This window comes from Astyanax mexicanus, chromosome 11 (genome assembly GCF_023375975.1).
Source record: "Astyanax mexicanus isolate ESR-SI-001 chromosome 11, AstMex3_surface, whole genome shotgun sequence".
NCBI lineage: Eukaryota > Metazoa > Chordata > Actinopteri > Characiformes > Acestrorhamphidae > Astyanax > Astyanax mexicanus.
In genome coordinates, this window is record NC_064418.1 from 29460001 (window position 1) to 29473995 (window position 13995).

The window sequence follows — 13995 nt, forward strand, 5'->3', positions numbered from 1 at the left end:
TGTCATCTCTGTGGACTGCAGGCTACTGTGAATTTCACTGGAAAAAAGCTAGCCCCAACCGGGAGGCTATGGGAGCTATGGTTACCTCTTGCAACACAGTAGTGTCCTCAAATCCAAGCGCTTTCTTTATCAAGACAATGTTGTTTCTATGTACGATAATGTACAATACAGAGTCATTCACATATTAGACACTTACAGTGAGTCCAAGAAGTATTTGATCCCTTGCTGATTTTCTTCGTTGGCCCACTAATAAAGACATGATCATTCTATACTTTTAATGGTAGATGTATTCTTACATGGAGAGACAGAATATTAAAAAGAAAATCCAGAAAATAAATCTAAGGAATATATATTAATTGATTTGTATTTCATGGAGTGAAATAAGTATTTGATCCCTTAGTATTCATTAGCAGTTCTGGCTTTTACAGACCAGTTAGACACTCCCAATCAACTTGTTACCTGACCTGAAGCCACCTGTTCTCACTAATCACTTGTGTGAAAAACACCTGTCCACAGAATCAGACAGATCACACAGATTTCAAGTCTCCAACATGGGTAAAACCAAAGAGCTGTCACAGGACCTCAGAGTCAGAATTGTTGACCTTCACAAAGCTGGAATGGGCTACAAAAAGATTAGTAAGGTGTTGGATGTGAAAGTAACAACTATTGGTGCAATTATCAGAAAGTTTAAAGAGTATTACATGACAATCAACAGACCTCGGCCTGGTGCTCCAAAGAAGATTTCGCCTCGTGGGGTGGCAATGATGCTGAGAACGGTCAGACATCGTCCTGCAACCACTCGGCAGGAGTTAGCAAATGACCTGAAGGCAGCTGGGACCACAGTTTGCAAGGAAACAATTGGCAACACTTTGCGCAACAATGGATTCACATCCTGCAGTGCCCGAAAGGTACCCCTGCTGAAGAGAGCACATGTGGAGGCGCGCCTCAAGTATGCCAATGATCATTTGAAAGATGAACCAAGTTATTGGGAGAAGGTTTTGTGGTCAGACGAGACCAAAATTGAACTTTTTGGCCTCAACTCCACCTATGCCTATGACCCCAAGAACACTGCGCCCACCATCAAGCATGGAGGTGGAAGCATAATGTTTTGGGGGTGTTTCTCTGCCAAGGGTACAGGGCTACTTCACCTCATCACTGGGAAGATGGATGGAGCCATGTACCGCACAATCCTGAGGGACAACCTCCTCCCCTCTGCCAGGGATCTGAAAATGGGCCGTGGTTGGGTCTTCCAACATGATAACGACCCTAAACATACAGCAAAGGCAACAAAGGATTGGCTCAAGAAAAATCACATTAAGGTCATGGAGTGGCCCAGCCAGTCGCCAGACCTCAATCCGATCGAAAATCTATGGAGGGAGCTGAAGGTCAGAGTTGCCAAGCGACAGCCCACCAACCTTCATGATTTAGAGAGGATCTGCAAAGAAGAGTGGGCCAAAATTCCCCCTGGTGTGTGTGCTAAACTTGTGGTTAACTACAACAAACGTCTCACCGCTGTGCTTGCAAACAAAGGCTTTGCCACTAAGTATTGAGTGTGTTTGGCAAGAGGGATCAAATACTTATTTTCTTCATTGAAATACAAATTAATTAAAATATATTCTTTAAAATTATATTCTGGATTTTTGTCTTGATATTCTGTCTCTCCATGTTAGAATATATCTACCATTAAAAGTGCAGAAGGATAGTGTCTTTATTAGTGGGCAAACAAAGAAAATCAGCAAGGGATCAAATACTTCTTGGACTCACTGTATATTCATTATATCTATATCATATCATGATAAATGTGTTGTTATTTTAATCCACAATATCAAAGCAGATCTGGGCAGGTCATGGATATTGTGCATAAAGAACATTGACCAACTGCGCATTTTATTCTAGTTTTTGAACTGTCCTTGAAATACAGCAGTGGCCACATGTAGATATCACATTAGATTTTTTGTAAAAAGCCTAATTATAAATAGGGTCACTGACAAGAAGAAACTTTTATCCCTTTTTTGATTTTTATATGAGGTGAATCTGGCAGTTGTCTTTACCTTTTGGAATATACAGTATATACTTAAGTCCAACTAAAAGATTTAGTTGCATTGCATTGCATAGAAAGCTGCTCTTCTGAAGATAAGATATTTTGGCATGAAAACAATGTTATATACTATATATAGACATTAGGACACTGCTTATTCACTATTTCTTCCAGGGTCCAATAAAAAATGCAATATAGTTTAATCTGCTTTTGACATAGTCTCTACTTTCCAAAAAAGGTTTTCTACTGGATTCTGGAGCACAATGCTACAAAACATGTAACAGTTTTGCACAAGAAAAAAAGGAATACTGAAACAAACAGGCTATGTACAAATTGGGACAACAAGAAACACCTGGGGAGGATAAAGAGAGGGTTGGATAACATATAACAAACAGGTAGGAACACCTACAACAAGGCGGGGCTTCAGTGGGGACAAGGGAGGAGACAAGACAGAAAAAACAAAGCCATGTGCTTAAAAGCACATGGTGAACAACACAGAACACTGACAGAGACAGACCAGAAAAGTGAAGAAAAAAAAAATAATAAAACGGGACAGAAGCATGAAAATATGACTAAAACACATATTTCGATAGGCTTGATAGGTACAATATTATGATATGGTCAGTTGACCTCAAAAAAGATAACTATAGTAAGTTGTTGGCAGACCTGGAGCCTTGGTAGTTTAAAGGTGTAGACTAGCTAATTTGAGTGATAAAAATAACTTAAACTTTTTGAGTTTGTGCTCCACACAAGAAGGATACATGCAAAAAGAGCTTTCAGAAGATCAACGATAAAAGAAGGTTGATTTACATGAACTTGAAAAGACTTATAAAGTGATTTCCAAGTCTTTAGAAATCCACCAATGTATAAATAGAGACAATTTGGAACTGTGGCTACTCAAGAAATGGGAGCCCAATCAAAATGGCCCCAAAAGCACTCATCACTGAGATAAAGAGACAACCCTGAGCAATGGACAAGGATTTGAAGATGTCATTGGTACAGGCTAGCATCTTTCATTGATGAATCTGCAATACATAAAACCTTGAACAAGCAGAGTGTCTATAAAAAGACACAGCAAAGGTAGCCTTTGCTTACTGAAAGAACATTGCTGCATGCCTGAAGTTTTGCCAAAGAGCACATTATTTTGTGGACAGATAACACTAAGATTAACCTACTACTACTACTACCTCTGGCAAAAAAAGCCATTGCATATCACCTCGAACACATCATCCTAACCATAAAGTATAAGGTGGAGAGAACATCATGATTTAGGCCTACTTTGCTGAGGGGCAGATGAATTCTGCAGAATAATAATGTGAGAGTGTCTGTACTTCAGCTGAAACTCTGTAGAAGTTGGATGATGCAACAGGACAATGACCCAAAATACAGGAGCAAGTCCACAACAGAATGGATTAGGAAAAAGAAGATCAGAGTCCAGATCTCAGATGCTATGGCTTGGCTTGAAGAAAGATGTACACTTGAGGTATCCCTTGAGGCATACATACGAAGAAGCTATAGCAGTTCTGCCAGGAAAAATGGGGTAAAGTTCCTCCTAAATGATGTGCAAGTCTGATCCAAAGCTACAAGAAGTGTTTGAGGGTTATGCTGCCAGGGGGGTTCAACCACCAGATTCCAAGGGTTCACTCACTTTTTTTCCAATACCACTTTGAGTGTTGTTCACTAAAGACCTGCAAGATCATATTTTTTGTGTTATTATTTTATGCATATTACATTTGTCAATACTGTTGATTTGGATGAGGATCATAATTTTTTTTAACAAATTTAAGCAGAAAACCAAAAAATCATATCATTGCGATGTTCACTGTTTACTGATAGTGTATACAAGCTTTGTCATTGTCATTTAGAACATGTATTGAAGAAATGGCTGAATTAACAAAAAAGATGAAGAGCTTTCAGACCTCAAATAATGCAAAGAAAAAAAGTTCATATTCATAAAGTTTTAAAAGTTCATAAGTCAATATTTGTAACAGTTTTCATGCATCTAGGCATGTTTCCCTCCACCAGTCTTACACACTGCTTTTGGATAACTTTATGCCACTTCTGGTGCAAAAAAGCAAACAGTTTAGCTTGGTTTGATGGCTTGTGATAATCCATCTTCCTGTTGATTAAATTTCAGAGATTTTCAATTTTGTAAAATTAAAGAAATTCATATTTTTAAGTGATTCAGAGCTGTATATATATATAAAATTACTGCCAATAAATTTAGGAGACAATTGGAATTCAAGGCAGAATCCATGCTGCACTCAAATAAGGCAGGTCCCATCATAATACCGTGAAAGGCAGCAGCAAAGGCACTTGTAATCAAGCTGTGAATGAAGAGTCTTCCGCACAGCATGACAGATGGCTCTATGACTGTACCCAACTCCTCAGCAACGAATACCACGATAAATTCCTGACACCAATCAGAAGCCCACCCCATGCTTTAGCATCAGGGTAGCTCTTAGTAAGACTACAGTATGCAAATCTGCTTGTGTCGCCTCAATTTATTTTCCAATTTCCTCTGAGATGCTCTGATACTGTCTCTTAACCACCCTCTCTCTCTCTCTCTGCTGTCTCAGAGGATGAAATATTGAGAGCATTCCGCCTCTCAGCAGAATGGGTCCACTCGTCTTTTTTCTTTTTTTTTGCCCGTGTGTGCCAGACACTCCCCCGACCGACCGACCGACCGACCACCACACACTGGAGCAGGAGTAGTCCAACCGTGTCTGATATCTCGATCTGGAGCTGTGACCACCCACCAGTATGTATTTTACACACGCATTCACACAGACTTACATACAATATTTAAAACACACATGACCCAACAAGCTGCTTCACTAAAAAAGAATAGCAGTCCAGTGAGACCCAGTTCAGAATAGAGTACTATGGTGGTGGGTGGAAGTGGACTGGGACAGGCTATAGTAACTAGAGCACCGGTCTAAAACTGGTGAGCAGCACGACCCCTCACCCACCCACTAACCCCCGCCTCCTTAAATCGCCAGGACAACACGGCAGTGGGTCACTGAGGCATGACTGCACAACTCCGCACAACAGAGGAGGGCACAACAGAGGAGGGATCGAGTGACAATGCTGAATGAGTACGCTCACATTCAGCTCCTCACTCTCTCCCTCTCTATCACAAACATTCTATCTCTTTCTGCCTGTCTATGTCTTTGTGTTTCTCTTTCAACACCTTTAAGCTTTTTCCTGCTTTCAGGTAACTATACATAGACACACTGCAAAATATTACACTATACTCTATAGTCTATATAAATACACATGCTTCAGTAATTATAAAATGAATAAACATATATATATATATATATATACCATATAGTAATTTTGCACCTACTAAACAGGTTACATTCTAAGCGCAATTTATTCCCCCCAAAAATGACATGAATCTACTGTGTGAACCAAAATATGCTTGGGTTTCTGGAGGTATAATACTCAGAGAAGAGTATAGTCTTGAGAAAACATCGCAGTTAAAGGTGCAGCATGTCGACACAATATAGTTCAGAATACACTCTTATACACAGATAGCTATTGCCTATTTTAATAACAATGTGTTTTGTTTATGGTGTTACAAATAGATAATGATACTTTCTATATACTATACTTCTACTATGTTAAGATTTTACCATACCATACCATATTGTACATATTGCATTTCTCTAAAACATATCGATTTATGAGTTTTCGTCATATTGCACATACCCAGCCCTACCCAGCTCTCCGTTACCATTTCACAACCAATCAACACATCTATACAATCAAACAATCTATAAAATTCCCTAAAACAAAAGTTCAAGTAATTCAAGCAATTCATCCATCCAAGTACCTCCAGAAGCACTATCTCAGCCCATTTCCCTATCCAGCATGCAGCCAATTCAAATAGCACAGTAAAATGCAAAACCAGCAGCAGAAGAAAGCCCCTATACACGCACCGTAGGAGAGGAGGGAGCGCGGGCGGTGAGCTGAGGTGTGTTCTTCTCTGCTCTAGGATCAGCATGTGAGCCCTCTCTCAGCTCCCTCTGCTATTGTTACAGCAGAGGGCTCTTCACTGAGCATGCTCCATACACAACTCCGCTCACCGGTTGGCATGGGAACCACAGAAACACAAGGCTGTCCGAAAGGACCTCCTAGCCTAGACACATCCGCCCTCTCTCTCTTTCTCTCTCTCTCTCTCGTTCTCTCGCTCTTCCCCACCTGCTCTCCCACGAGGGCATTCCTTTGTTTTGGTAGCCTCTAATCTATTCTATTAGACAGACCTTAGAAACTGTGAACACAGTGATCTGACACTGCCCACCCACACACTTACACACACACGTATACACACCACTAATGAATGCACAATAATGAATAATAAGGCAGAGGTGCAGTCTCATCATTTTCTGCTCTTTTCACTCACTTTAATTTAATAACTCACTCAGACTCATCACCTCATCATGGCCATCAGTGTACACCCTATATATATATATATATATATATATATATATATATATATATATATATACAGCTCTGGAAAAAAGTTAAAATGAGTAAAATAAACATTGTTTTATTCTATAAACTACGGACCACATTTCTCCCAAATTCTAAATAAAAATATTGTAATTTAGAGCATTTATTTGCAGAACATGAGAAATGGCTGAAATAACAAAAAAGATCTAGAGATTTCAGACCTCAAATAATGCAAAGAAAACAAGTTCATATTCATAAAGTTTTAAGAGTTCAGAATTCAATATTTGGTGGAATAACCCTGGTTTTTAATCACAGCTATCATGCATTTTGGCATGTTTTCCTCCACCAGTCTTACACACATTTTGGATAACTTCATGCCACTCCTGGTGCAAAAAATCAAGCAGTTCAGCTAGGCTTGACGGCTGTGATCATCCATCTTACTCTTGATTATATTCCAGAGTTTTTTTTTATTTGGTAAAATCAAAGAAACTCATAATTTTGAAGTGGCCTCTTATTATAAAACATGTTAGTATACCTTTAGTATACTACCTATCTAATGTGTGGTGTTGAGCATTGTCCTGTTGCAATAGCCCACTGCACTGCTGTTCAGAAAAGGTGGAGCCACTAGTTCCTCCCACTGGGCCTCATTAATGTAACACTGAGCTGACAAACTGCCTGTAATAAAGACCAAAGGTCACCTCGGGTAGTACACAACGGGACCCCACATAGTGACAACAAGCTGCGTGACGCACAACAAGAAAACATTGACATTTAAACTTTGCAAACAGTGGCTTTACATTTACACACAGATTTGTTGGTCGTTTCCACCACCAAGACAAATACAAGACTTGTTACTGTCAGTCTATGAGAATCTTGCATGACTACAAAGCTCCTAAGTTTCATTCGTTCTGGGTCTAACTCTCATTTTATTTTTTTATTCCATTTTAGTATATTCTTAGTCTATCTAATAATGCTGTATATTTTATATATTTGTTATAATGCTATAATAATTAACAGCTTCCTAATGTGTGTATGTGCCTCTGCCTAAAAGTAATGAATACCGTGTATCATATCCGTGCATCCCAACAAGTATCCCCTTTTTACTGCACTAAGACGCAGACAAGAAGGTCACACCAGGATGACCTCTTGTCTACAATTAAGCTGCTCCTTCCAAAGAAAAAAATAAATAAAAATAAAAAAACAGAGGTGTAGATATCACGCCATCGGAAGTCTTTTATATATGGAGAGCTCTGAAAGCAAACAGCACTTTCAGTACAGGAACGCACCACAGGGCGCTGCATCATTCCTCCGCACTCCCATGGGACTACTTTCAAAGTGTATTGGCTGAGCAGTGTAATTACAGTGTATTCTGTGTGAGGCTGGCATGGTGGAGCCATATGGGGGCGGCTAATCCCCTCTCTGCTACCACACATGCGCCCCTCTTGCACCAGCAACCAGACAGCAAAAGCAGCTTGAGCCGAGTGTGAAACAGACATCAACTGAGCCCGTCAATCTGTCATAACCTGAGCCGCAGCGTGTCTGAACCTGACAGGACGGTCTGAGGGCTTTCCTCTTTGTTTCTGCCGGAAACCAACGATCCACCATTGTAACAAATGAGACAGCCATTCAGCAGCTCCATTATCACCATTCAGTCCCCTCTTCCCCAGAGACTCAAATTTACTATAAGCTACTGTTCCACGCCAACCGACTGACCTCACATCTGCAAAGAGCCTGTTTACAGTCTGTGCAATAAGATAGAGAATCAATATGAAAAGCAATGTAATTAAAAGAATTGCACTTGCTAAGTTAAATAACTAAGATATCTTATAAAATACCAAAAACTATGAATAATTAAATCTAAAAATGAAACATTCAAAACTCTACTGCACATTTGTCACAATTATTGGATAATTCTCATAAAATGATGAGCAATCATTAATGAGTAATCTGCATAATGGCTCAATATTAAGGGACCATATCATGAAAAATGAAACTGTTCTGACTTTTTAAAAATAAGACAGCTTCCATTTTGGTGCACAGTAGCATTGTTAAACTGTTCATATGCACCATTTAAAGCCAAGTTAATCCATTAAATTGTGGAAAATCATATAATCAATGTGGACTGTCAATAGAAAATATCATGCAACAACAACATATTTTAAGTTTAGTACACATGTGTCAAACACAAGGCCCGCGGGCCAAATGTGGCCCGCCACGTCCTTTTATGTGGCCCGCGAGAGCTTGTAAGATCTTTGTGTCTATAATAAATAGGTCAGAAGCGTTCTTTGACCAAAAACTACATTCCCCACAATGCTTGTCGATTGTATTACCCGCGAAGTTACGGCTTACTGCCACTACACGGCAGTGTAGTCATTGATGTGGAAACCCTGCCGGAGGGAAGGCGTAACTTCGCGGGTGGAATACAAATGTTTATCCCATAATGTCCAGAAAAAGAAAAGTTGATGCAGACGGCCTTTTGAGTTACGAAGAGTGTTACTGACCAAAATAAACGCTTTTTATGAGAGATATAAGTTGTGTGTAAATATTTAATATAAGACAATAGCTGACAAAATCTGTTTTAATGACGTTAATAAACATCACTGTGACAGCGCTAGTCAAAGTTTCACCACAGCAAAGGACGAGGACGTGAATCACTCATCTAACCAGCCTTTACTGATTTCTGCCCCCAATAACCCTTTCAATAACCTCCAATAGCCTTTAATAGTCTTCAGTAGCCTTCAACAGTCTAACCTTGCAGCCGTGGTGTGTCCACTAAACTCCGTAGTTATAAACATCCTGAGGTTAGCAGCGCGCTAACTGACCTGTTTATAATGTAATCCCAGCAGTGACTCCGTGACGCTGCTCTAAACTGCTGCTGTTAGCTGCTTGGGCTGAAAGATGAACTGTAGAGAGCTGTATTATCCGTTTAGTGGGGTTAAAACCTTTATTTACTACACAGATAAACTGTAAAAACGCTCCAGACTGGCTCAGCTGAGCCCTGTAGCCCGTGGCTGGGCTGTAGCTCTGACTCAGTAAAGACAGCGGGCTTGTGCTGCTGCTGCTGCAGCTCCGACTAGTGGTTGTATGAGGAACTGCTAAATCTGAGGAAATACTAAATCTGTCACATGTTCTTAACAGCTCACAATTTTTGATTTTATATTTATTAAGCCTTATTTCAGTATCAAACGTTTTGATCAAAGTTAATATAACTTGATGTCATTTCTATTCACTTGAATTGTTTGGTTCTTGATTGATGGAGTTTTTGGATTTCATAACATGACAAATTAAAAGGATTTATGTTAATAGAGCAACAAGCAAACATTTTTTCCATGCAACTGTAATATTTCATTGAATAAATAATATATTGAGAGTTATTTATCATTAAGGAGTAATTACATTCATTTTATATATCATTTGGTTACATTTTATTACATTTATAAGTTACATCTGGCCCTCAGAGGACAGTCAATATGCCAATGTGGCCCTCGGCCAAAATGAGTTTGACACCCCTGGTTTAGTATGTTTGACGTCACATTTTACATGTCATACTGAGAAATCTGCATATGAGCAGTCTAGTTATAAATAGCATAGATGCATCCAAACTCTGCCCTATTCACTAATCTATTTCCTTACATATAGTGCACTACTATTCTGCACAGAATTCAACAATCCAGTGAACAATTTCAGACTCCTCGTAATGCATGTGACGTAAGCTCACTACTGTACGACACCAGATTGCATCACATAAACAGCTTAAACTTCGCCGTTCCTTAGAGAATGAATTTTTAATAGATAAACTATAATTCATAGTCTGTGTCTTTTAAGGTACATTGTATACTATATATTATGGTATCTATACACAAAACTGAAAATTCAGCTCTAGATTTATAGATAACAATAAAAAAAAGGGTGAAACTCCAAAGTAACGCACTATACAGTAAATAGGGCACAGTTTCAGACAAAGCTACTGTTTTCTACTGGAATGATTTCTGAATATAGCACAATACAATAGGAGCCAATCAGAATAAATCATATAAATATATCAGCCTTAAAGGTTTAACAACAAACCATGTTTAATTCTAATTAATAAAGATTTTGGAAAATAATCATGTGAAAATGAACAAGTACAGGGGTTGGATAATGAAACTGAAACACCTGGTTTTAGACCACAATAATTTATTGTGGCGACGGACAGTTCTGGTGGAGACAGGAGAGTTGAGGTGCACATTGAATTCTGCCCTGATTTGTGCAGCCGTGGTTTTATGTTTTTTGGATACAATCCGGGTTAGCACCTGAACATCCCTTTCAGACAGCTTTCTCTTGCGTCCACAGTTAATCCTGTTGGATGTGGTTGGTCCTTCTTGGTGGTATGCTGACATTACCCTGAATACCGTGGCTCTTGATACATCACAAAGACTTGCTGTCTTGGTCACAGATGCGCCAGCAAGATGTGTACCAACAATTTGTCCTCTTTTGAACTCTGGTATGTCACCCATAATGTTGTGTGCATTGCAATATTTTGAGCAAAACTGTGCTCTTACCCTGCTAATTGAACCTTCACACTCTGCTCTTACTGGTGCAACGTGCAATTAATGAAGATTGGCCACCAGGCTGGTCCAATTTAGCCATGAAACCTCCCACACTAAAATGACAGGTGTTTCTGTTTCATTGTCCAACCCTTGTATATTAAGCACACAAAACCACACAAATGTCATAAGTAAACCTCAGTAAAATATATGTGTGTGTGCGGGTGTGTCTGTGTGTGTGTGGACCTGAACTTGGACCACCCACCCCCCATCCCCTATATATAACTCACCTCAACATGCCTTTTGCAATCATTTAGTCCCCTGTGATCATTACAAACTGTACAGCGGGGAAGATTTTTTATTGTTTTTTACTTTTACCAGATATGGATATACTTTAGAGTAGTCAGAGGTGAAATGAGTTTTGATGGGGGCCATGATGCTACTCACTGAACGCATCCCGTCTAGGAGAGGAAAAAAAACACTGCCCGCTTACACTAAAAACTGATAGGCTGAATTACCGACTTTGTTCAGGGAACAAGCCAATCAGAAACCTCTCCTTTTTGTTTTACATGCACTTCAAGAATATGCATACGAGGGGAGTGCCTTTCTCTCCCTCTCTTTTCCTCACGTGATTGGGAAAAAAAGTTTATTATACATAAATACATTTTTTTGTTAAGCTTTTTACAATAAAGCATTTTGGCAAATTTGGCAATTTTTTTTAATCCATAGTGTCAAGCCTACTTGCAATATGTTGTGGGGCTGCATTCTTTGCTGTATCCCCAGCTAACAAATTTTGGTTAGTAGAATGTTAACATTCTTAGAACTTTCAAGTTGTTAAGTTTTCTGGATGTTCTTAGAACATTTTTATTTAACATTTTTGAACATCACCAGTTTTAGTGTTTTATTTTTTTTTTTTAGTTTTGGGAATGTTATTTTTAACGTTTCCATAATGTTAGTATTCATCTAGCTGTGAAAGTTGCGTGAGAAATGTTCTAATTACATTATTAGGTCACAACTTTGCAGAACATTCCTGGAACAATATTTATGTAATGTTTCAAGCTAACCTTGCTGGAACCTTTTCAAAATGTTACTAAACGTAAAAATGCACAAACAGGCCACACCATTTCTTTTTGTGCCTGGCCTGATTTATGAAGGTGGTTTGAAGGAAAGCGACATGAAGACCATCTTCTCATATATGACTAGGTTTGATATTTCACAATCAAGGCCCTGACTGCCACAGTAGTGATGCTTTTGCAGACAAACCAAGTCTCCCTGAAGCAGGCGGGAGTCTCCCGCATTTCGGTAGTGGCTCCCTGATGCCCGCGAGTCACATATAATCTCCCGGAATTCAGAACAAGTGCCCCAAACGCGCACAAAGGCGACAGACTTTTTTTCTCTAATCGCGTGTGGGAAGGAGAGAGAGAAAACAGAGAGGGTTCTGATTGGCCTGTTCTCTGCAAAGAGTCTGTGAGACAGCCAATCAGTTTTTAATGTGGGCGGGCAGTGTTTTTGCCCCCTTCCGGGCGGGATTTGTTCAGTGAGTGAGAGAAAGCAGATCATGGCGGAGGCAATATTAATAATTATTGTAATATGATATGAAATGTTTTTGATGTTGTGCAATTTTTTGTGATATTGTAACTGTCAATTTTTGTCAAATAAAGGCTGTTTTTCCAAAAAAAAAAAAAAAAAAAAAAAAAGGAAAGCAGAGGCAGGGCCTTCCAAAAAGAAAAAAGATAAAACTCATTTCACCTCTGAATACTCTAAATTTAATTTAAAAAAAAAGTAAAATTAATTAATATGAAAGTAAAGTTCTGTTATCCTTTGGTGTGTGTAAGTTTTTTTTGTTTTGTTTATTTTGGCGGGAAGGGGGGGGGGGGTGTCGTGGGCCGCTAACCTCCCTGAAATCTTTTGCAACTTGGGATGTCTGCTTTTGTTTCTGACGAAGTTCCAGCAAGCCTGCGTTGTTGTTCATTACGACACACTGAAACGGTCTGTATTTAACAGAGATTGGGCAGATGCTGCAGATCCATCACTGAGTCTTTATACTCCAGCCTATCATACTGGAGCTGTGAGGCTAGGTGATAAAAGATGAGGAATTGATGGCCCGGGGGCTGAGCTGGCCCATTAGGGAGCAGCACACATGTGGCCCATGCTCTAAGGAAAGCAGCAGCAGAACAGCCATAGAGCTGCTGCCATCACTCCGCCTAAAGCTTCAGCCATTCTTAATTTATGAGGGCTCTACCACAACCTTAATAATTTATACACAGCCCCACACAGCGATCACAGACACTTTACAACTATGTGTTGTATAGTCCCCAAAAAAAAAACCTGTTTCAGTGAAGGATTGTCCCTGCATTCTTTTTTTGGTGCATGGTCTATATTTAGAAATGCATATGAATCAGCATGTGACGACAGCGACGTTAAAGAACCCATCTGGCCATTTTTTTTTTTTTTAATCAACTGTATAATACAGTATGACTATGATTTAACTAAATAAAAAAAAATAAGTTCACCCTACTATTTACTATAAAACTATATTCTAAGCCAGGGGTCTCAAACTCATTTTTGCCGAGGGCCACATTGGCATATTGGCTGTCCTCTGAGGGCCAGATGTAACTTATAAATATAAGAAAATGTAACCAGATGTAATACAAAATGAATGTAATTACTCCTTAATGTTAAATAACTCTCAATATACTATTTATTCAATCAAATATTACAGTTGCATGGAAAAATGGTTGCTTGTTGCTCTATTAACATAAATCCTTTTAATTTATAAGTTATATTAACTTTGATCAAAACGTTTGATACTGAAATAAGGCTTAATAAATATAAAATCAAAAATTGTGAGCTGTGACAGATTTAGCATTTCCTCAGATTTAGCAGTTCCTCATCCAACCACTAGTCGGAGCTGCAGCTGCAGCACCACAAGCCCGCAGTCTTTGCTTAGTCAGAGCTGCAGCCCAGCCA

At 39.1% G+C, this 13995-nt stretch overlaps 1 protein-coding gene across 3 annotated transcripts in view; it reads right to left on the bottom strand.

Moving 5' to 3' along the window:
- The window catches only part of si:dkey-91i10.2 (uncharacterized protein LOC555224 homolog), a 67854-nt gene that overhangs the window by 33069 nt on the left and 20790 nt on the right, over window positions 1-13995 (bottom strand). The window contains exon 1 of one of the 3 annotated variants that reach the window (XM_007253483.4): window positions 5986-6061. The exons of the other annotated variants lie outside the window; for them this stretch is intronic. The gene's annotated coding sequence lies outside the window, so the exon portion shown is untranslated. Of the gene's footprint in view, window positions 1-5985; window positions 6062-13995 lie in introns of those variants that run through there. 3 annotated transcript variants of the gene reach the window in all.